This window comes from Caretta caretta, chromosome 6 (assembly GCF_965140235.1).
Source record: "Caretta caretta isolate rCarCar2 chromosome 6, rCarCar1.hap1, whole genome shotgun sequence".
Taxonomy (NCBI): Eukaryota; Metazoa; Chordata; order Testudines; family Cheloniidae; genus Caretta; species Caretta caretta.
In genome coordinates, this window is record NC_134211.1 from 79,798,032 (window position 1) to 79,821,917 (window position 23,886).

The 23,886-nt window shown below is 40.3% G+C and overlaps 1 long non-coding RNA gene across 6 annotated transcripts in view; it reads right to left on the bottom strand.

Annotated features, from left to right (window-relative positions):
• Positions 1-23,886, bottom strand: part of LOC125638508 (uncharacterized) — a 318,696-nt gene that overhangs the window by 76,162 nt on the left and 218,648 nt on the right. For all 6 annotated transcript variants that reach the window (XR_012668985.1, XR_012668983.1, XR_012668986.1 and 3 more), the window contains 4 exons: positions 14,302-14,473; positions 13,420-13,488; positions 9,890-10,006; positions 8,142-8,253 (listed from right to left, as the gene is read on the bottom strand). This is a non-coding gene — a long non-coding RNA (uncharacterized LOC125638508). The remainder of the gene's footprint in view (positions 1-8,141; positions 8,254-9,889; positions 10,007-13,419; positions 13,489-14,301; positions 14,474-23,886) is intronic.

The window sequence follows — 23,886 nt, forward strand, 5'->3', positions numbered from 1 at the left end:
CAGCCATGTACTTTGAGAAAACCACAGTTTGTGGCTGTTGGCATCTTTTTAAACCAAGTCTGCAATGCTTTAAGTACCAGCTATCAAGAAGCATCATGTAATAATGAATTTCCCCTTCATGCAAGGAGACATCTTTCTACCAATAATAAAGAATTCCAGTTGTTTTGTTATATTCTACATCTGGATCCCCTGCACTGGAAAGCCTGAGTGGGTGTTAGTCTTGTCTTTAGTTTGTGTACAAGTGAGATACTGATATTGCTATTTTGTCATGGGAGTGTGAATAGGAGAAAAGCCTGATCAGGGCAAAAGGGGTAACTCTAGGGTAGTGGTGGGCAACCTGCAGCCCACAGGCTGCACACGGCCCACCAGGGTAATCTGCTGGTAGGCCGCCAGACAGTTTGTTTACATTTACACGTCCACCCGCAGCTTCCAGTGGCTGCAGTTTGCCGTTCCTGGTCAATGGGAGCTGTGGGAAGCGGCGGCAAGCACGTCCCTATGGCCCGCGCTGCTTCCCGCAGCTCCCATTGGCCGGGAACAGCGAACTGCGGCCACTGGGAGCTGTGGGCGGCCATGCAAATATAAACAAACTGTCTGGCAGCCCACCAGAGGATTACCCTGACCGGTCGCAGGTTGCCCACCACTGCTCTAGGGCCAAATTTCAGGCAGGCTATCGTAACAGGCCTAATTTTACAAATGCCCTTTATTTAAGAGCATTTTTTAAAGTCCCCTCCTCAGTAGTCTACTGTGCCTGTCAGGGTGTTCCACAAAGCACTGCTACTGCTTGGAATCCCTTAGTGGAATGTATCTACTCAAGGTGTATCTACTCTTCACCTGGGAGACCTATTAAATCAACAGCTGTGAATGGCAGTTGAGATTGGGATTAAAGGAAATTTGCTTTACTCTGACTATATTTTCCTTGCTTTTGAGAATGAGGCAGAGCCACAGGTATCCCAGTGGTAGAGCTTCCACTTTATGTAAGTGGCATAACTGTAGTAGATGTATGTAAAAGAGAGAACGTATGGGACATGAAGCTAGTTTATAGTCAGTGATGAAATTGCAAGTTACATTGCCATTAAAATGATCATATGACTCGTAATGGTAGGTAGGAACGCGGGGTGAATTAATTGGGTAGGAACTCTTAATGATGGGTAGGAACGGGGCCAAATTAAGTGTATTTTAACTCCATTAGTTTAGGGAACTTGTGACGTTAGCCATTCTGGCAAAGCAACTAAGAAATATGAAGCACATGCTATCCAAGATTTGAAGGTGGTGATTCTCTCATGTGTTACAAAATACAGAAATATTTTTCTTATTATTTTTAACAGCTGCTATGTATTTTCTTCATCTGTTGGACTCTTACCAGCATGTTTTTTTAAACAAAATCCTTGCAGTTGATGTTTAATAGCAACCACGCCAGCCAAATAAAAAGCTGTGTTGATGGGTCCAAAAGAAATTTTATGTAATCCTGCTTGACTACAGGATGATGTCTACAAGGAAAGGAAGAGAAAAGGAATTTGATTATATTTGCCAGTGTATTCCCTACAGAATTTTGGATTAAGCCTGGTCAGTCTGAAGTATCTTTCACTTTGATTCTCTCTTTGTCTCTCTTAGTTTTTTCCATGTGCATATGTGAGCCAGAAATCAATATATCTTAAGTCAAGATATATTGACTTAAGATATAACATTTACACAATACCTTTCATCCAGGATAGCAGCATTGCAACCTCTGGTGGATGAATCAGTTCAGAGCCTGGCAATCTGGTGGGTAGAAAGCTGGCTAGATTGTTGGGCTCAACGGGTAGTTATCAATGGTTCCATGTCTAGTTGGCAGCTGGTATCAAGTGGAGTGCCCCAAGGGTCGGTCCTGGGGCCGGTTTTGTTCAATATCTTCATAAATGATCTGGAGGATGGTGTGGATTGCACTCTCAGCAAATTTGCGGATGATACTAAACTGGGAGGAGTGGTAGATACGCTGGAGGGGAGGGATAGGATACAGAAGGACCTAGACAAATTGGAGGATTGGGCCAAAAGAAATCTGATGAGGTTCAATAAGGATAAGTGCAGGGTCCTGCACTTAGGACGGAAGAACCCAATGCACAGCTACAGACTAGGGACCGAATGGCTAGGCAGCAGTTCTGCGGAAAAGGACCTAGGGGTGACAGTGGACGAGAAGCTGGATATGAGTCAGCAGTGTGCCCTTGTTGCCAAGAAGGCCAATGGCATTTTGGGATGTATAAGTAGGGGCATAGCAAGCAGATCGAGGGACGTGATCGTTCCCCTCTATTCGACATTGGTGAGGACTCATCTGGAGTACTGTGTCCAGTTTTGGGCCCCACACTTCAAGAAGGATGTGGATAAATTGGAGAGAGTCCAGCGAAAGGCAACAAAAATGATTAGGGGTCTGGAACACATGACTTATGAGGAGAGGCTGAGGGAGCTGGGATTGTTTAGCCTGCAGAAGAGAAGAATGAGGGGGGATTTGATAGCTGCTTTCAACTACCTGAAAGGGGGTTCCAAAGAGGATGGCTCTAGACTGTTCTCAATGGTAGCAGATGACAGAACGAGGAGTAATGGTCTCAAGTTGCAGTGGGGGAGGTTTAGATTGGATATTAGGAAAAACTTTTTCACTAAGAGGGTGGTGAAACACTGGAATGCGTTACCTAGGGAGGTGGTAGAATCTCCTTCCTTAGAGGTTTTTAAGGTCAGGCTTGACAAAGCCCTGGCTGGGATGATTTAACTGGGATTTGGTCCTGCTTCGAGCAGGGGGTTGGACTAGATGACCTTCTGGGGTCCCTTCCAACCCTTATATTCTATGATTCTATGATTCTATGAATCTGTTTCATCAGAGTTAGGAGTCAATGCATGGATTATGTTTTAAAAACAAACAAATACACAAGGGAATGCCTTAAATTGTAATGTCATACCACTTTGGGAGGGGGGGAGGAGAGGCACTGAAGACACAGTCACTTGATCAGTCGTTTAACAATACTGGCTGACATTTTCATAGAGAGGCAGCCACATTTCTATTATACAAGGTCCACTATAGATGCTGATTAATTTAGTCATAGAAAAAGTGTCTAAGCAGCTCATCTGTAGTTTGTTAATGAAATCAAACGACAACTAATCCAGTTACTGGCTTTTTCTGTTGTGTGTAATGTAATTATATGACTTGGCATGAAGTTTAAGAACTAAATGTTTTTCTTCCTCCCAATGAGTTCAATAAAAGCAATACTGCACTATTAGATTAACAGGGAAGTCACAGGAACATAAGTACAGAGAATGGACAGATGCTGCATGGGATAAATTAAAAACATGAGAGTGTTCAAATATAAACACTGATTTTTTTTCTGGTTTAATACAAAGAATATATTTCAGTTGATATTTTTCTATAATATACTTCTCCAAATACTAAAAAATTATCTCTTTGCTCCATTACAATTTTGCATTGTCATTATCCTATATATCAAGAGGTCTGTTTTTCTTACTTTGATGTGCAGAGATTGTTCAGTCAAACAGACACTGTTAACTCAGATTTGGTCCAAATTTAGATTTTGGCTAAATTTGTTGTTGTTATTTTTTTGATAATTAAAACTAATGCAATGGATCCATGATTTTCATTTTATTATTTGAAAGGAAAGTTGTGGGATTTTTTTAATTCTCCTGCAGTATTTGCAATCAAAACATTGCACTGAGAACTTGAAAGTAAAACTGACTCTAAACCAAAATGAAACTGACTTTTTATTTTCATTGCGCACAATGAGAGAAAGATCAAAGTAAATAAATAGCATGAACAGTGACAAGGAAATCGGATTTTCAGAAATATTTTAGTTTAAGTAGTTGAAATGTTTTTTTATTAACATAATAACAAAGAAATGCGTGTGGTTTTAGCACCAAATTCAGTTAACAGAGTCTCACAGAGACAGTCAAACTGTGAGCTATTATTAATTTAAGCTATTTAGGGCAGGGAATATTTCTGCCTTTGTTTCTGCATCACGTAGCACAATGGGGCCCCGATACTGATTGAATCCACTGTATGCATAACAGTGAAAGAATTTCAAAAAATATTTTTAGATACCAATAGGTCCAGTGATGTGCTGAATGCTGTACAAGACATAAATATAGTCCTTGCTCCCCTCCCCCATGGAGCATGCAGTCCAAAACGTATGTGTTATAGTTCCAAAAGAGGATGAGAACTCACTTCCTGTCACATTCTAAGACACAGTTCCCTACAGGAGACAACTGAAAAACATGAGACATTCTTCTCTGTTAATGCTTCTTTCCCAAGATTTCTTTCTATGATTTGGATACAAAGCTGACACCAAATGAATATAACTTTATGAATCAGAGGACTTTGAGTAAATCAAACTGAGGTTCAAAAGCTGTCTTCTCTGCAGCTTGCCTATATAGGACTGGGCTCTATTATCCTGTAATATTCTGTTGCTTGTACAGTTGGAGTGCATACAGCTGAGTGATGCTGATGACTTGGGATTTGGGGTTCATTCTTGCATGCCTAAAAAAAGTGTATGTATTCTAGATATGACTATATGATGCCTTTTTGTTGTCCACACACTGCATCTTTATATGTCTAAGCATTCACCCTATGAGCAGAGTTCAGCAGCCATTTTGTCTCCCAAGTTCTGGTGCAGAAAGCTCGATCCAAACTGTCATGCGAGACATACATATACTGTGCTCCCTCATGGAGTGTTTATTTTTTATTTAATTCTGACTTAGAGCAAATGGTTGTACATTGCATAGGAGAAATCCCACAAAAGCCTGAAGGATTAGGCAGTTGTTCTCTACCAATAAGTCTCTCAATAAGATATTCTTCCAGGAGTTTTTGGCTATTTCTAGGCTGAGATGCAGCTAGGTTTCTAATGCAGCCTTTTGAGTTAAGCCATTCTCTCTCATTCCTGGGAATCATGCCACACACTCACTCTAAAAAATAAGAGTGTAGATTCTTATAAATACTGCGGAATCTCTTTAATCACATGTATGGAAGTGATAATACTAAAAATCTCTTTTTACATACATTAATACACAGAGGGCTTAACTGTGAAACAGTTGTTTGCAACATATGCAACTTGCCTGACATGCCCACAAAAGGAAATGAGAAATTAAGCCACCTAGCAGTACCTCCTTTCTACTCCTCTCCCCACAGGCAAACAACTTACCATTGTCAAAAATTCTGTACAGACCATACATCCCAATATTAGCTCTACATCCGAAAGAAAATTGCTATTTACGTCCCATAGAACATTCTGATATTTCAACATAGTTTCCTTCTCAAATCAGAATGAAAAGTTGAAATATCTAAATTTTTCATGGAACAAAACATTCCTCCCCACACAAAAAAAGTGTTTGGAAAATTACAAACCATTTAATTTTGGTGTTTAACAAAAAAATATTTTGTTATTTCCAAATTGAAATATATTCTTTTGGTTTGTTGAACTGATCCAAAATGCTTAATTTTCTAAAGTGCTTCAAATACATCAGCTCAATAATTAATACTTTTATAGAGCCATCTGGATTGCTTGGTAAACTGGGTGCAAGCAAACAACAGGTATTTTAATATGGCTAAATGTAAATGTATATATCTAGGAACAAAGAATACAGGCCATACTTACAGGATAGGGACCCCTGGGAATGACTCTGTGGCCAAAAGGGCTAACAAGATCCTTAGATGCATAAACAGGGGACTCTCAGGTAGGAGTAAAGAGATTTTTACCTCTGTATTTGGCACTATTGTGACTGCTGTTGGACCACTGTTTCCAGTTCTGATGTCCACAGTTCAAGAAGAATATTGATAAATTGGAAAGGGTTCAGAGAAGAACCACAAGAATGATTTAACGATTAGTAAACCTGCCTTTTAGTGATAGACTCAAGGAGCTCAATCTATTTTGCTTAACAAAGAGAAGGCTAAGGGGTGACTTGATTACAGTTTATAAGTACCTATATGGAGAACACATTTTTTAATGGATTCTTTAGTCTAGCAGAAAAATACATAACATGATCCAATGACTGGAAGCTGAAGCTACACAAATTCAGATAGGAAAGAAGGAATACATTTTTTAACAGTGAGAGTACTGAACCACTGTTACAATTTACTTAGAGTCATGGAGGATTTTCCAACCCTAACAATTTTAAAATCAAGTCTGGAAGTTTTTCTAAAAGACATGCGCTAGGAATTATTTTAGGGAAGTTCTATGGCGTGTGGTATACAGGAGGTCAGACTGGAGGATGAAAATAGTCCCTTCTGGTCTTAGAATCTATGGACCCATGAAAACATTAAATAGAATTTTCCTATGGACCTCAAGGGACTTGTAGTTCATGTTGCATGATGGCCCCATTCTCCTCTATGGACCACGCTAAATGGTCGGACTACGTCTCCCAGCCCTGTCATTCCCATGAAAATCCATTCCATTCAGTCAGATTGAAGAGTGTTTTGCAATCAGGAGGCGATGTAGTCCAGCCAAGGAGCCTAGCCTATAGGAAGAAATGAGGGTCCGAACTACAACTCCCATGAGTCATTGTGCCACAATAAGTCAACACAGTTTAATGTTGAATTGATCCAAAATGAAATATGTTTTTCCCCCCAATGGAACTTTATTTATTTATTTATTTTTCAAAATCCAAGTTTTCCCACAGTTGGAAATTTCTGACAGAAAACTCCTGACTAGCTCTACCTAACTCTTTTCCACTCGGGATGCTAGTTTTCCCGGTGCTTCCTGTACCAAACTATACACTCCAGACAAACCAGACTACCCTTCAACTTTCCATTTTTCACACTCCTCTCACAACACTATTAGTTGGGGCTGTTTTGAATATTTCTTTTCAAAACCTATCAATTGTACCAGATCTATTCAAGATTCAGATCACTGCCAGTTTTGGTGTACATATACCGTTGTGTTAAAGATACATAGACAATAAAATGGGAGAGAGCTCAATGAATTTCAATCAGAAACCAATTGTAAACACGTCTTATGAAAAGTGTATTACAAAAAATCCAAATAAATTACATAGAAAATTCAAAGGGCATAAAAATGATCATAGATTCATAGATATTTAGGTCAGAAGGGACCACTATGATCATCCAGTCCGACCTCCTGCACAACGCAGGCCACAGAATTTCACCCACCACTCCTGCAAAAAACCTGTCACCTATATTTGTGCTATTGAAGTCCTCAAATCATGGTTTAAAGACTTCAAGGAGCAGAGAATCCTCCAGCAAGTGACCCATGCCCCAAGCTATAGAGGAAGGTGAAAAACCTTCAGGGCCTCTTCCAATCTGCCCTGGAGGAAAATTCCTTCCTGACCCCAATATGGCGATCAGCTAAACCCTGAGCATATGGGCAAGATTCATCAGCCAGATACTACGGAAAATTCTTTCCTGGGTAACTCATTATGTGAAAATTCTCACACTAAAAGCCACTTACATGAAAAACAGAAATGTATGCCCCAAAAGGCAACCTCAATTATGGAATCACATCTAGCACTTCCACAATACTTGGAAAGTTCAGCTTTACTGATTTAAACCTTTTTTCAAACAAAGGTTACAGTTTTGTTCTTGGCTGGACAATCTCATGTTTACAACCTCTCCATGGTTTTTAATATACTGAAAACAAACAGCACCCCGGTTCAGTTAAGCATCCATCTGATGGCTTAAAGACACATTGTATATCTTTGCTGCTGCATCCTTGCAAAACATGAAACTGATTTAAATGATGTGGCTTTGTGTCTGTTGTGTTAGGACTGAATGGGATTAAAAGAACAGATTGTACAAATCTTTTTTGAGAATCCTACAATGTCAGCAGAGGGACACACTGGCATCCCCTGTCAACTCCCATTATTGATGTCCAATGTTTTGTGGAATGACAAATGAAACTGGCAAACAAAAAGGTTTTATTGATGAGCAGTCCACCCTGCACAAAAAACACTATCAAATCCAGTTGGACCCAGAGGAAGAATTTAGGTGTGTAGAACCTAACTCTCCCAATATAGATCTATCAAAATAACATGGGTTAACAGCCTGACTCTCCCCAAAAGTGTCATCACGTTTTATTGACCACAACTGGTTAGGATTAATCTAAAGCTAGATGGTAAAATCACTATACTCTTCGGGACATTTACTAGGGTACATTTACCTTACTTCTGTGTATGGAACTCCCCAGTATAGAAGGAGAGGCAGCTTCCTTTGCAGAACCATTGCTCATATTCCTCAGGACACTAGAGGACTCTCTTTGAAGATCCAGGGATCTACAATGGGCAGAGGAAAAGCCAAGGTCAGGAAGGGAAGCACAACATCTCCCCAGCAGCTTTTAATAATTACTAAAAAGAAAATACATAGCCTTGAACTGCATTATCTTTCCTATTGAGCCCTTTCATGATGGGACTATCCCTTGGAAGGGAGCCCTTGGGCAGCTGTGACCTACTCCCTCACTGGTAGTGTAGATCTAGAGGAAACACACTACTAGGAACTGATGTGGAGGCCAGAGTTGCTGAAGAGACCCTGGCCTCCCACGTCTCCCTGAAATTCTGTTTTGTTTGGGGCTGAAACCATGACTTATAATGCAAGGATTCTCCAGCTCGCACAATAGGACAGTTTAAGGGGAACTCCACAAGATGGTCCTTGTTTGTTTTCTTCTCCCTGACTTATTCCCAAAGGTTTTACCATGGAAATGGGTCAGTCAGCCCATGTTATTTGGCAAGGTATATTTGTAAAGTGCTTTGTGATGAAGAGCACAGTATAGAAGCTGAGTATTATTATTGGTGAGCATACTATATTTAAAAAAAAAAACTTTTCTGCAAATTTATGCATACACTACTGTACAGCAAATGGAGACCCATACAAGTAATTGCAAACACTCTGTGCAAATATGCTATAAATGCTTTTACCTACACATAAACAGGGATTTTCCCCAAAATGTGTGCTAATCTTGTTATGTTAGATTTAAGTGATATTGCATTCTTCGTCCCCTAAAAGTAAGCATTGAGCCTGGCAATATTTTAATGGCTTTTGTTACATATTGTTGTGTGCTTTGTCCAGTTATATACTGGTTCAATGACTAATGCGCTCATTACCTCTGTGTATGAGCTTACCTCAAAGTTCATATCTATTTCTGTTTTTCTGTTCGATAGTAGTGTCCGGAAAACAGTAAAAAGGTGATGTATTGTTACAATATAAATCTTGCAGCAGCATGAATGAATTTGGAGATAATGCTTTGTGGATAACTGCTTTGTATATTGAGGATAGAGTGCCTAGAGGGAGCTCTCTGGCAGCTGGGTAGACTGCTGTCTTCAGAAATCTTATTCTCTGTTTAATAAAGGTTGAGGACATGAATTTTAGAACAGCTGAGAACCCACAGCTCCAGCTGAAGTCAGTGAGAGCTGCTAGTGCTCAGCACCTCTGAAAAATCAGATCCTTAAGTATTCACTTAAAGAACTCCAAGTGGATGCCTGGTAATTCAATACACAACAGTGCATGGTTTCTGATTTAAAATCAAGGAAATTCACTGTGGATGAGACATAGCAAACAATATATTGAATTGATAAATTTGTCTGATATTTGTAAATCCCCTTTATTGTTTCTTTTCAGACTCTTTTCCAAGTTTAACCTAGATGCAGGGTTGCACACAGGTTGAACCAGTCAGCTTGACTTTAAATACTACTATAATATTCCTGCAAGTGTGAATACTTCTCTCTACAGTTTCAATCCATTACTCTTTAGAAACAAATCAGAAAAGAATTTGAATTTGCAAAATCAGAAGTTGTGTTAATAAGGCAATAACAGTTCTTTGAACTAAACATCTACTGCTGTTGTCAATGTTAGTTTTCAGAAACTAAATCCAAGTCTAAACTAAATCCAAGGAAACAGTGACATGAGCAAAGTTACCTAGGGATAATGAATGCTTCTTCTGCATCAGTACTTCATCACTTGCCCTCTGTGCCTTCAGTTATGACCTCAGACTGATACAGAATTGTACAATAAGCCTTCTTCCCCATTCCACATCTGTTAAGGAAATGAACTAATCAATGTCACTGATCTGCCAGTTTGGAGAACACATCCACTGGTGAAGGTTCAAGCTGTCTTGGTAGTGTACCAAGATAACAATGATTCTAAAACCCATTCTTCTCAAAATGGTGAAGTAATGTATCAATAATTTAACAAAATGTTTCATTTGATTGAAGTGTCACTATTTAAACCTAAAGATACTTATTTTAAATAGGTCTTCAAGCCTTTATGTGCCATGATAGAAAAAGAAGACAACTGAGCATAGACTCCTGTTTTATTACCTCTACACTCAGTCCAAAATTGCTTTACATTAATGTGTAAGAACTGGTAGTAAGAAGTGGTATAGGGGGGAAAGCCGTCATTACATTGATATAACTTATTTGGACTTTCAAAGGTCTTTTAAGTCCCTCAAAGGAGGTTTTTAAGGAAACTAAGTTTCTATGGGTTGAGAGATAAAGTATGCCATGGATTAGAAACTGGCTGTGAGATAGGAAACAAAGGGTAGAAATAAATTTTCAGTTTCAACCTGGAAGTTAATAATGGGATGCCCTACATATCTCTGTTAACACTCGTGGTGTTTGACATACTTATTAATATCTGAAAAAGAGGGTGAACAGAGAGATGGCAAAAGTTGCCAAAGACAGAAAAATATGGACTTGGTCAATTGTAGAAAAGAGAGAAAAGAACATCAGAGGGACCTAAAAAACGCTCGGCTACTGGACAGCATAATGGCAAATGAAATTCAATATAGACAAAAGCAAGGTTATGAATATTGGAAGGAGCAATTTGTACTAACTCATGCACATTGATGGATTCTAAATTAACTGTAACCACTCAGGAAAAAAATAGGCATCACTGCGGACAGCTCAATTAAAGTATCTCCTCAGTGCATGTGGCTGGTCAAAAAAAGCAAACACAATATTAAATTGTATTAAAGAGAAAAATATTTAAAATATGCCATTATGTAAAGCATTAGTATGCCCTCAAAGAGGGCAAAAAAGGATTAGAATTGTGGAAAGTCATAAGACATTTAAAAGAGTAGGGCTAGTTAGTTTAAAATATGTGTATAAGAGGTGACATGTTAAAATTATGTAAACTAATGAAGGAGAAAGAGGAGGTCAATTAAGTGTTGCCATTTACCTTTTCTGATCATTTTAGAACAAGAGGTCAGCCAATGAACTCAAAAGGCAACTCATTTAAAAGTTAAAAGAGGACATGCTTTTTTACCAATACCTAGTTAACCAATGGAACTCATTGCCACAATGTAGAGCTTAGCAGGATTAGACTTTTATTATATTCACAGTAAGAAAATATGCAGTAACTTTAGATCAGATAAAAATGTAGAAGGCATATAAACTCTCAGGTTTCAGGGCATAGGCCAAGCACACAGAATCTGGTTCAGAAAGAAACTTCCTCGATGGGCACACATATTAGTATATACCTGTTCATTATGAGGGTTCTCTATTCATGTTCACAGGGCATCTGATTAGCTATTGTCAGATGTGGGATACTGGACTAAATGGACCATTGGTCTGATCTGGTATGGCAATTCTAAAAGACCATATTCTGCAGTCTTTACTCAAGCAAGGCTGCCATTGATTCAGTGGGAGTTTTTCTCATGTAGGGTCCAGAGAATTTGGTCTGAAATTCTCATTTCCCTAAAGAAAGACCCAAATAAAGCCTTTAAAGTTCCTGAGAGCAGAGACAATGGGTTCCTTTGTATAGCAGAGTGCTGAGCACAGGCAACACTCAGGAAACCATAATAGAAACTTTTATTAGGAGTTGGGGAATACAATTTAAAAGTTCCTTTAAAATAACTTGCAGATAAATAATATGCACTAGAACAGAGTCACTTAATATGTTTATTCATGAATTATTATATAGAAATATAATGAGAATTTTTAAGCATGTCAGCCTGCTTCTTATTATTGTGCCCACTAAAAGCCTAATGCTGTTTTTATGCAGGCAAACTCCTATGAAACTCAATAAAAAGTCTGTCTGCATAGAACTGCAGGATCAGCCCCTGCAATGCAGTAGTAATGTATTTTTATTCTATTCTTCTGCTGAGAGGTTTTTGTTTTTAAAATGCCAACGTTGCCCTGTGCTACTGAAACTGAAAATTCCTCCAGCCATAATCATGCAGCTCTGATGAAAATAAATTTCCATGTGAAACTTCACATTTTCTCTTTCATGCACTCAGGAAAATTCATATATTAATTCAAGGCAAAATGTTAGCATTTCAAGCCCTGAACTCATTGTAGCAGATATTTTTTGATCCAGAATTTCAAGTAAATTTCAAAAAGCTGCAGATAATCAGCCTGCCTCTGTATTTGCATGTTTACCTTGTGGCCTTATTGGGTACTGTTGGTTCAGATGATTCATTGTATTTATTTGGATTGTTTTTCAGCTACTCTGGGGGGGGGGTTCGTTATTTGAATTGTTGATGTGGAATGTTACATTTATTAGAAATAAAGGTCCAATTCAAGGTTACTGGTAAGTAGTGTAAATATTGGTATCTCAGAAGGGCTTGCTGAAAGTGAAAGACTGTGGCAGAGAATTTAATCATGAAATTTCTCTCTGACATAAATTTTTCTGTGGCTTCTGTTTTGGCCAGAAATGTTGTATGTGGCAGCATTAGATAGTTGAAACAGATGGATATGAATGAAATTATCATATGCTGAAATTAAGAATGCTGTAAATTGCAACACAGAGCAACTTGAAGTACCTCTGTTGGAGAAAAATAATTTTCCTGTGGGTCATCCTGATAAAGCTTATTACAGCAGCTTTTTGCTGTGAAAATCTGACTTTGTTAAAAATTAGTCATTTTTGCAGCAAAACTATTTCTCCCTCAGCAAAATCCTTGATTTTAAAAAAGATTTTTACATTTATATTTTTCACAGGACAGGGGAAAATGCCAAAATTTTCAATCTCAGGTGCCTATGTAAGGTACCTTGACCCATATTTAACTGCTTGAATAAGTGGCTTGATTTTCAGATGGTAGGACCTCTCACATTGTCTAGAGTGGCTCATGACTTAGGCTGTCAACCTCAGGGCAGACTGTCAAAGCAGGACAGACATCCCAAACCAGTGGTATATTCTATTATTAGATTTCCCCAACTCAGTAATAAATGTGAACGCCTCGATCAATCTAGCAGTCTTACCATGGAGTCACAAACAGTCCCCTTGGGTTCTCCAGTCTATCTTGCCACGCAGACAAAATGGGCTTAGTGATAAATGCAAAAAGAAAAGGAGTACTTGTGGCACCTTAGCGACTAACAAATTTATTTGAGCATAAGCTTTCGTGAGCTACAGCTCACTTCATCGGATAAATGGTAATGATAAATGGTCACTTACACCAAAAATCACACCACATTCAGGTAGCTTCCAGTCCCAAGAGACCAGTCTCTTACCTCAGATCAATTGGTATCCTAGATCTTATACCAAAGACAAATCCACAGGCTTTATTAAAGGTTTATTAACTAGGAAAAAGGAATAAGAGAGTTATTTACAGGTTAAAGCAAGCAACATAAACACACAGATGTGTTACCATCTAACTCCTAAGAGTAACAGAGTTATAGTGATCTGTCAATTCAAAGTGTCTTTCAGGGAGGACCCCTGGGGATCTCTGGCTTTTGTTGAGAGCAGTGGTGCTCAAACTTATTTGGTTGGGTGCCCCTTACTCCCTCCCCCCCAAGTACATATACCACCACCCAGCTCTGAAGGCAGAGCGGAGAGCAGCAGAGTGGCAACGTGAAAAGTAATATTCGTTAATATCACTTTTCACAGCAGAATTAGCGCCCGACTGCCATCCTTCTGCACTGCTGACAGGCAGGGCCCTGCCATTTTGGCTGAAAGCTGGAGACCAGCTGCCTACAGATGAGAGATTTGGGGGGTGGGAAGGAGAGCCTGAGCCTGGGCTACCCCCTGGTGATGGAATGGGGTAGGGGGAAGGAGACCCTGAGCCCAGAGCGGTGCTCAGCCCTGGGGTGGTGGGGCTTTGGTTGTAAGCCCTGGGGTGGCGGGGATCTGGCTGTTAGCCCTGGGGTAGCAGGACTCCAATTGTCCCTTTATCCCCACCTCCCGGGTGCGCACGGCCCTTCTGCACAAGCCCTAGCCACCTGGGGCTGACTGCCAGAGCTCTCTTTAAAAAAAAAAAAAAAAAGCACACAGTTCATGCCTCCCTTGACACATTCCTTCTCCTCCCTTGGGAGGCATAGTTTGAGAGCCACTGGTTTAAAGTCTGGCCCTGCCAGAATTCAAAGAGCCAAAAAGATGGAAAATTTTCCTGTGACCTTGTTTTATGTCCTTCATTCAGCTTCCAAGTCCAAAGGATGAACTTCTGTGCATATAGCATTTCCCAGGTGCAATAGGGCCATTAACCAATCCTTTGTATTGTGGTGTTCCTTGATGGCCCATCTGATTTTGGCAGTCCTTCTGGATGGGCATGGAGGATGATTCCTGTGCCTGAGTTCACAAGTTAAGAGCAAACGTTTTCAATGTTATAAAGCAAAATGTACATATTTTCTGCTAGCATGGAGTACAGACATAACAAGAGAGATTAATGCATTCAGCAATTTATGAGCATTTCATAGAGTCTAAACACTAAGTACATTCTTAAAAGACTTATCTATTTTGAGCAAAACTAGCATACAGGTGAACTGGTCTTGTCTTCAGCTCTGAGTTTATCCGTTCTTAACTAATGCCTGCAGCCTGGACAAGAGCTGGCATCTGGCCTGCCAGCATCACAACTCCTTTTCATCACAGTATTAGCTTTCACCCAACTATAGTCCAAATCTTTTCCAAATCCATACTTTCTTTGCTTTATCACTCAATACTACATTTCTGGAGGGATAACGTGTAGGTGGATGCAAACTGTTCCCATCAGACTGTAAACAATGTAAAGAGATATTGTAGGCCAATGTAGGCCCAAAATTTAGGTTGGTAAAAAGGTTTAAAGTTCAAGATATATACAAAATTTTCCATGATTTGAGAGTTTTTTCTGGACAGTTTTAGTTTGTATTTAAATATTCTCCTTCAGTGTTTGCAGCCAAGGCCCCCGATCTTCAAGTGAAACTATTCAGCCAGCACCTTATTTGCCCTCCTGTGCAGCCCCACTGAAGTGACTGGGGCTCTGTGTGAGTACAAAGGTGCACACTCACATGGATTCACTTTCAGGATCGGGGCCTACACATTGCAGCACATCCATTGGGGCACTTAGCAGCTTTTAATTTCCATTGAAGACAGTGGAGTGGAAGGCATTCAGTGCCAATTCAGAGGAGTTTAGTATCTTGCTGGATCATAGAATCACAGAATCATAGAATATCAGGGTTGGAAGTGACCACAGGAGATCATCTAGTCCAACCCCCTGCTCAAAGCAGGACCAATCCCCAATTTTTGCTCCAGATCCCTAAATGGCCCCCTCAAGGATTGAACTGACAACCCTGGGTTTTACCTTAATGAGTAATCAGACCTTGGTGTATATGATAAAATATTTAGGGGCATACTCTGATACCGATTACTGATAAAGAATAGTATGTTGTGACTACTCATGGAGTAAGATGCTATTCAACACAAGAAGATCAAAATCTGTCCCTTTTGTCAGTTACATGTGTGTAATCCTACACCAGAATTTGGCCCCTTCAATCTATCTTGTTTGACTCTCTGACCTAGACAACATAAAATAGCAGAAACAAACAAACACTTTATCATACAGACAGCTCTCTATTATCGTTTGCCTCTGCTTAGCAGTAATGGACCAAATCCATCCCTGGTGTATCACCACTAAAGTCAAAAGAGTTTTGCCAGGGATAAATTTAGCCCAATATTATTTTCTAACTGAGATTAGAGAGCAAGTGAACCAGCAAAAGACAATTAAGTCAGTGATGCACTTGCTATCTAAAGTACTCAAGCAATGTGAATGCCAGCGTAATGCAATTCTTAGTCACCAAGCATGCAAATAAATCAACTTTAATGTCAATAAAGTCAGTAATGACAGATTTTATCACTAAGATATAGCTAAGCAATAATGACCAGGAGGAAAGTAAGTAGCTTGCAGCGACAGAAGTGATTTTTTATTTTGTCCTAGGTGAAGCCAAGGGTAACTGAAAAGACTGGCCTTTCCCCCCTCTATTATTAACTGCAAATCATTCTTGTCATGTTAGAAAGCAGATTTTTTTTCAAGTATTATTCACTATTATGCTGTGACTCACAATTGACCTCCTTCTGAGGTGCTAAAGGCCATTTCCAATTAGCCTCTGCTTATTACTAAGATGTAGTTTCTATGTATTAAATTATTTTTTCTTTATTCAATACAGAAATTATATTTTCTGTTACTCTGCAGCAAGTGTAGTTGCCTACTTAATTCATACACCATCCATGATCACAGAAATCCTAGAACAAACAAAAAGCATAAGCATGAGGTTGCTTCAGTACTTCACAATTTCTAATCCTAAATTGCGTGCTCTTAGGCAGTTGGTGCATTCCATTCCAGAGGTAGCTGCATGTCAGTAGAACCTGAAATTGTTACCTCTCCAGGATGGTGTGAGACTTAACTAACATTATAAACAATTTTGAGATGATGAGATGAGAGGCACACTAAAATTAAAAAAATATTATTTGTCTCAAGTAGATATAGTGGGGTGGGCAGAATCACAGTATGATTTTATTTTAAAACAATATTATGTCAACTTAGTAGCTACTCTGCTGATTTAAACTTATCTAGACACTCAAAAATCAACTAGACATCTGGATGTTTACAAAATACTACTCTAGATTATATGAATTTGTACAATTATTTGTCTGTCTCTGGATTTAAAAAAAAATACCACAATTTTATACTATGAGTGTAGCAGTTTTATCCCTGTGGGATATGTTTTACAATGTTCGATTGCCATGTTTCAGTAGTTTTGGCTGACATTCAACAAATGTCTGAGCAGCTAATAATGCACTTAGTTCTGTTAGTCCACCCATCTGTCCATCACATCTGGCCATCCTTATAAAAGCTATTATTAAGTAGCATACTATTTCTCTAACATCCTCTCTATATTCATTGCCATCCCGCCTGGCTTGAAGGTAAACAATGTGTGTGTTCACAATTATTCTAAATCTTTATTCATAAGCGAGGGGTAAATAAACAGTTCTCTACAAATAAAACAAACAAACAAACCATTTTCTTTTATCATTTTGCTGATGACATTTTAATCCATCAAATCTATACAGTTGCCAGTCAACATTCAGTTGAAACATTATGACTACACAACAGGAAACCTTTCTCTTGTCCATGAAAATCATACACTTAGTCACCAGAAACATAACCTGGGAAGACACTGTTTCAGAGGAAATAATAATTAACCTCAGTGTTTCCTATGTATTCTGCATTGCACATTATGACAGGCTATTGGGAATTGTTTCTGCAAGCCTCTGAGTATGAGAGTAACTTTACATGTGTGAGGAGTCTCTCAGAAGTCAGTGCGATGGCTCACATGAGTCAAGTGCTTACATGCTAAAGTGATTTCAGGATCTCTCCAATGGTCCCTTAAACAGTTTATGGTAATGAAAGCAATGCTAAACATTTTATGAGAGTTGTTTTATATCTTATCTAATGAAACTGGAAAAGAAAGAAAAAGCTAAAATCAAAATGAAGCTGTATAACAGAGCAAATTGAGCCGAAAGACAGGCAGTGATCTTGCAGGACCATCTGCAAATCACAATTGTAAAATATGTACTTATCATACTTTATAAATTTACTACTTCACATTCTACTGCCCTGGTCTATAATCTATAATCTTCTAGAGTCAGGAATGTTAATGACAAAACTTGAAAATTACAATAAAATCATCTTTAAAATGTACCTATGGAATATTTATTTTACTACTATGTGATTATTAATAATGTTCAGAATTGCAGTTAGGAATTACAAAGTGAAAATTTGGATGCATCATTGTGATTCTCTGTTGAGATGGTTTATTATATAGTGTGTCTTAGAAACACCGTGAAAGCAAATACAAGGAATCCTATTGTCACGCTGTCTGAAATGGCTCACAAACAGACAAGCCAAACCCACAAAAAAAAATGTAGAAATTGGGCTTGTTTTTGGCTTAATTGGCTTGTGAGTTGCTTGTAGGCTAGTTTTTGGCTTGTAGCTTGTTGCTTCTTTTTTTTTTTTTGATTGGCTCCTGGCAAGCAGGAGCAAGGTGGGCAAGCAGGGGCAAGGGGGAACAAGCAGGGGCAAAAGACAAGCAGGAACAATTGGGGGAGAGAGTCGGTATGCACAGCAGGCCCACCACAGTCCCAGACTGCATGCTGGGGAGATCTAGTCACATAGAGCGTTGGGGTTCTTAGGGATTGGCTTGTTTTGGCCTTGTTTCAAATGGGATTAGCTTGATTTTTGGCTTATTTTGAAATTTGGGGTGCTTATTTACCACATGAAAGTTGGTAACTGTGCAACCGACCCTTACTGTCTCAGGGCAGACTGTCAAAAGCAGAACAGATGCCCCAAACTGGTGGTATGTTCTATAATTAGATTTCACCAACCCAGTAACAAATGTGAACTCCTGGATCACTGTAACAGTCTTACCCTGGAGTCACAGACAGTCCCCTTGGGCAATCCAGGCTATCTTGCCACCCAGGCAAACTAAACATAGTGATAAATAGTAATTTACACCCAAAATCACAAAATATTCAGGTTTCTCCCAGTCCCGAGAGACCAGTCGCTTACCCCAGACCAATTTGTGTCTTAGATCTCACACCAAAGACAACGCTGGTAGCCAATCCTATCGTAAACTAATGAAGGATTTATTAACTAGGAAAAAGAAATGAGAGAGTTATTTATAGGTTAAAGTGGAATAAGTTAAGTCTGTGGTTCCAAAAGGTGACAGAGATGTAGCAATCTGTCAGCACTGAATGTCTTTTTAGGGTAACCCAGATTAACCCTGGGGATCTCTGCTTTTTGTTTCTTAGCTCCTGCCTTTGTAAGAGTCCAAACAGCCAAGAGATGAAAAATCTTCATGTCAGCTATCTTTATTCCCCTCCTTCCAGAATTCAAGCTGATGGGATGTGCTTTCTTGTACACAGCACCTTCATGAGTGTAAGAGGGCCATAAAACCAGGTTTTGTGTTGTGATGTTCCACAATGGCCCATTTAGCCTTGATAGTACTTCTGGATGGGTGAGGGATCCACTTGTCCCTGCCTAAGTTCACAAGTTCAAAGCAGGCATTTTTAACATTATAAAGCAAACCTTGCATATTACCTTATAGCATGGAATACAGACATTAAGTAAGATTAATGGATGCAGCAATTTACAAGCATTTTATAGAGTCTAAACACTAACCACATTCTTACAAGTTCAACACCCATCTTGAACAATATTAACATATAGGCAAGCTGGTCTGGTCTCCAGCTATGAATTTGTCAGTGCTTAGCTGATGCCTACAGCCTTCGCAAGAGCTGGCATATAGTTTACTAGCATCACAATTACCATAGTGCTCAAACAGAGACAACAGGTTCTCGGGAGTCTAAGCTCCACATTCTTTTGAGTGCATTGTAGTTTTAAAAAGCCTAGATGCAAAGGGCATAGTTATGGAAACTATCAGATTTGAAACTAAAATGCTGCGATTTGGAATGGAGGGCAATTTAAGGCAGAATCAATAGTCATGACTCAGGAAAACAAAAATATCCGTAGGACCTAATTATGCCGACATAATTGTCCTAAGTGGAACCAGAGACACAGGGAGCCTTTTGCTCACCTACCCCCAGCGCACCCATTCATGGACAGTCCTGACTGAATTAGCCATTAGACAATCCCAGGTGCAGGTTTGCTGTCTTTGCCTGCAGTGCCAAAAGCAACCTTGGGTGAACGTCTGAATTTAGGCATGACCATAGCCCTGCCCCCCTAACATACCATCAAGTGCCTACAAGGAACCACCAGTGTGAGAGTAGACTACATCTTTTCATCAGTTGTAGCAAGGGCCACTGTGATGCCATTCAAACGTGGGGCACGTAGTTGCTTTATGACTTCTATGGTTAAAGTGAAGCCATTGCACTTCTCTGGTGCTCCCTCACCCCCATCTCACTACATCTGATACACCTGTGATTTAACCCGCAGAGCACAGACAATAGTTGTTATATTGCATACCATAATAAGATGTAATATTAAATGGCTTCTACCCAAGAGATATATATATCTTATTTTCGTAATTCCATTTATAATCTCCCATTTAAAGAGAAAATGGGCCAATGAAAAGAATGAATCAAGAGCTTCCTCTCTACTATTGTGTGAGGAAGGTCAGAACACATAATACAGTCAATATTGAATGTTATTATTATTATGATTAGCTATTTGTTTCTAGTAGAGGCATTGCTACAATGTGCTGGGTGTTATATCAACATAAAGAATAGTGTATATTGTGTCATCGGGTTCAAGGTTCAGTTTTCCTTAACTGAGGCAATTATATATTATTCATATACATTGTGGGTTTACTTAAGAAAAAATATGTATTAACTATGTTAAAGATATCTAAAAGAACATCAATTTAGCATGCTAACAAGTTAGCTAACTTTATGACTGCTGGTCAGGAAATTAACAAGAATGAGCATGTTGCAGCTGGAAATATGTAAAAAGCCTCCAAAGTGTATCGTATTATATGACACTGACAGAATGTGAGAAACTGATGTAGAAACTGAAAATGGGACCAACTCAATGGCAAATCATATAGATGTATAATCTACAGAATTGAATCACACGGTTCATATTCTCTAGCCCACATGTCATTCTTCATTATGTACCAGCCAACATGGACTCCAATGTGACTCAGGCATACATATCTCCTCTCATCTAGTAGATGTCAGGCCTATCCAAAAAGATTGTAGGTACATTTAAATACATTTTACATTCATACATTTATGAATGTAAAATGGTGTAATACTTCTGCACCCATATGGCAGATAACATTAGTGATCACATGGTGCTAGATATCTTTTGAACACCTGTTCTGGTGACACTAAAATCCAGTGCCCTACTCTAAAGAACAGTTTAATCTGTGGAGAAACTAGTGGATACCTTAAAAATGGTTGTCAAAGACAGTATTAAATCATCCTGGAATAACATTTAAAATTACTTTCAATAATTTAGTCAATAAAATCTTCCTGGTATTGAAGTAAAAGTCAATCCAACTCCCATTAAATCAATGGAAAGATTTCAATAGAAGTAGAATTGGGCCCCAAGAAAGAACTATCTGATGAAATGTAAAGAAGATCTGTGATTTCCTTTACCCCATACCTGAAAAATGTTTTTGCATTTCATTGATATAAATATAGTAGCTGTTCATAACTAGAGGAGTTTGTCCCTTTTTTTCATTCCTTTCTCCTTAACATTTTATACTAACAGAGAGAAAACATATCTCTTGTAAAGGTGTTTTTGTATGTATCTATATCAGTGGTTCCCAAACTTTAACAACCTGTGAACCCCTTTCACTAAAATGTCAAGTCTCATGAACCCCCTCCTAAAAAATGAATATTTCCAGGGATTTTCTCCTTTCATCATAGAACAACAGAATATCAGGGTTAGACAGGACCTCAGGAGGCCATCTATTCCAACCCCCTGCTCACAGCAGGACCAATCCCCAACTAAATCATCCCAGCCAGAGCTTTGTCAAGCCTGACCTTAAAAACCTCTGAGGAAGAAGATTCCACCACCTCCCTAGGTAACCCATTCCAGTGCTTTACCACCCTCCTAGTGAAAAAGTTTTTCCTAATATACAACTTAAACCTCCCCCACTGCAACTTGAGACCATTACTCCTCGTTCTGCCATCTGCTACTACTGAGAACAGTCTAGATCTATCCTCCTTAGAACTCTCTTTCGGGTAGTTGAAAACAGCTATCTAATCCCCCCTCATTCTTCTCTTCCGCAGACTAAACTATCCGAGTTCCCTCACCCCCTCCTCATACATCATGTGCTCCAGTCCCCTAATCATTTTTGTTGCCCTCTGCTGGACGTTTCCAATTTTTCCACATCCTTCTTGTAGTGTGGGGCCCAAAACTGGACACAGTACTCCAGATGTGGCCTCACCAGTGCCAAATAGAGGGGAATGATCATGTCCCTCATCTGCTGGCAATGCCCCTACTTATACAGCACAAAATGCCATTGGCCTTCTTTGGAACAACGGCACACTGTTGACTCATATCCAGCTTCTCGTCCACTGTAACCCCTAGGTCCTTTTCTGCAGAACTGCTGCCTAGCCATTCGGTCCCTAGTCTGTAGCGGTGCATGAGATTCTTCCATCCTAAGTGCACAACTCTACATTTGTCCTTGTTGAACCTCATCAGATTTCTTTTGGCCCAATCCTCTAATTTGTCTAGATCCCTCTGTATCCTATCCCTACCCTTCAGCATATCTACCACTCCTCTCAGTTTAGTATCATCTGCAAACTTGCTGAGGGTGCAATCCACGCCATCCTCCAGATCATTAATGAAGATATTGAACAAAACCGGCCTGAGAACTGACCCTTGGGGCACTCTGCTTGATACCGGCTGCCAACTAGACCTGGAGCCATTGATCACTTTACTGGAGTATAAATTATAAAAGCAATGTTCTTGGAAATATAAAAAAAAATTATGACATCCTTATTACACCGGGGTCGGCAACCTTTCAGAAGTGGTGTGCCAAGTCTTCATTTATTCACTTTAATTTAAGGTTTCAGGTGCCAATAATACATTTTAACATTTTTAGAAGGTCTTTCTCTATAAGTCTATATATTATATAACTAAACTATTGTTGTATGTAAAGTAAACAAGGTTTTCAAAATGTTTAAGAAACTTCATTTAAAATTAAATTAAAATGCTGATCATATGCCACCGGCCTGCTCAGCCCGCTGCCAGCCTGGGGTTCCGTTCACCTAGGCCGGCAGCGGGCTGAGCAGGGCTGGTGTCTGGGACCCCAGACCATCAGTGGGCTGAGTGCCTCAGCGCGCTGCCACTCAGCCTGCTGCCGGTCTGGGATTCTGTCTGTCGGCTCCTTCCAGCCAGGGTCCTGGCTGCAGCCCCGCTCAGCCCCCTTCCAGTCTGGGATCCCAGCCCTGCCCACATAGTGTGGGTACCTACCTTCTCCCTGGTTCTAGCCCATTCTCTTCCTCTCTCTCTGCACTGAGATGAGGGTGGGAGTGTGCTGAGCACAGGGCTGAGAGTGAAGGAGCAGGCTGGGGGTTGGGTTGTAGGGTCTGGCCAGGAGCTAGAATGAGGGAGCGGGCTCAGGGTTGCAGCAGGAGGTTTGGGTGTGGAGTGCTTACCTGGCAGCTCCCATTTGGTGGAAAGGGTGCAGGTGCGAATGTGGGTGTGTGTGCAGGAGCTCCCGTTTGGTGCTCAGGGTGGGGGTGGGAATGTGGGGGGTGCAAGAGTCAGGGCATGGGGTCTGGGGGGGCTGGATATGTGGGGGGTGCAGGGGTCAGGGCAGAGGGCTGGGGGCATGTGAGGGGGTGCAGGAGTCGGCATGGGGTGTGGGGGGCTGGGTATATGTGGGGGCTGCAGGAGTCAGGACTGGGGTCGTGGGGAGGTGCAGGGTCAGTGCAGAAGGCTGTGGTGTGTGAGGAGTGCAGGGGTCAGGGCAAGGAGCTGGGTGTGTGTGAGGGGGGGTGCAGGGGTCAGGGCAGAGGGCTGGGGGTGTGTGGCGGGTACAGGGGTCAGGGCAGAGGGCTGGGAGTATGGGGGGGGTGCAGGGTCAGGGCTGGGGTGTGTTGGGATGTGTAAGGGTCAGGGCAGAGGGCTGGGGGTGTGGGCTAGGGTCGTAGGGGTGCTCCCAGCCTCCTGCCCAGAGCGGCTCATGGCAGGGGGCTGGAGGGGATATGCCCTGACTCCACCCCCCTTCTCCAAGGCCCTGTCCCCACCT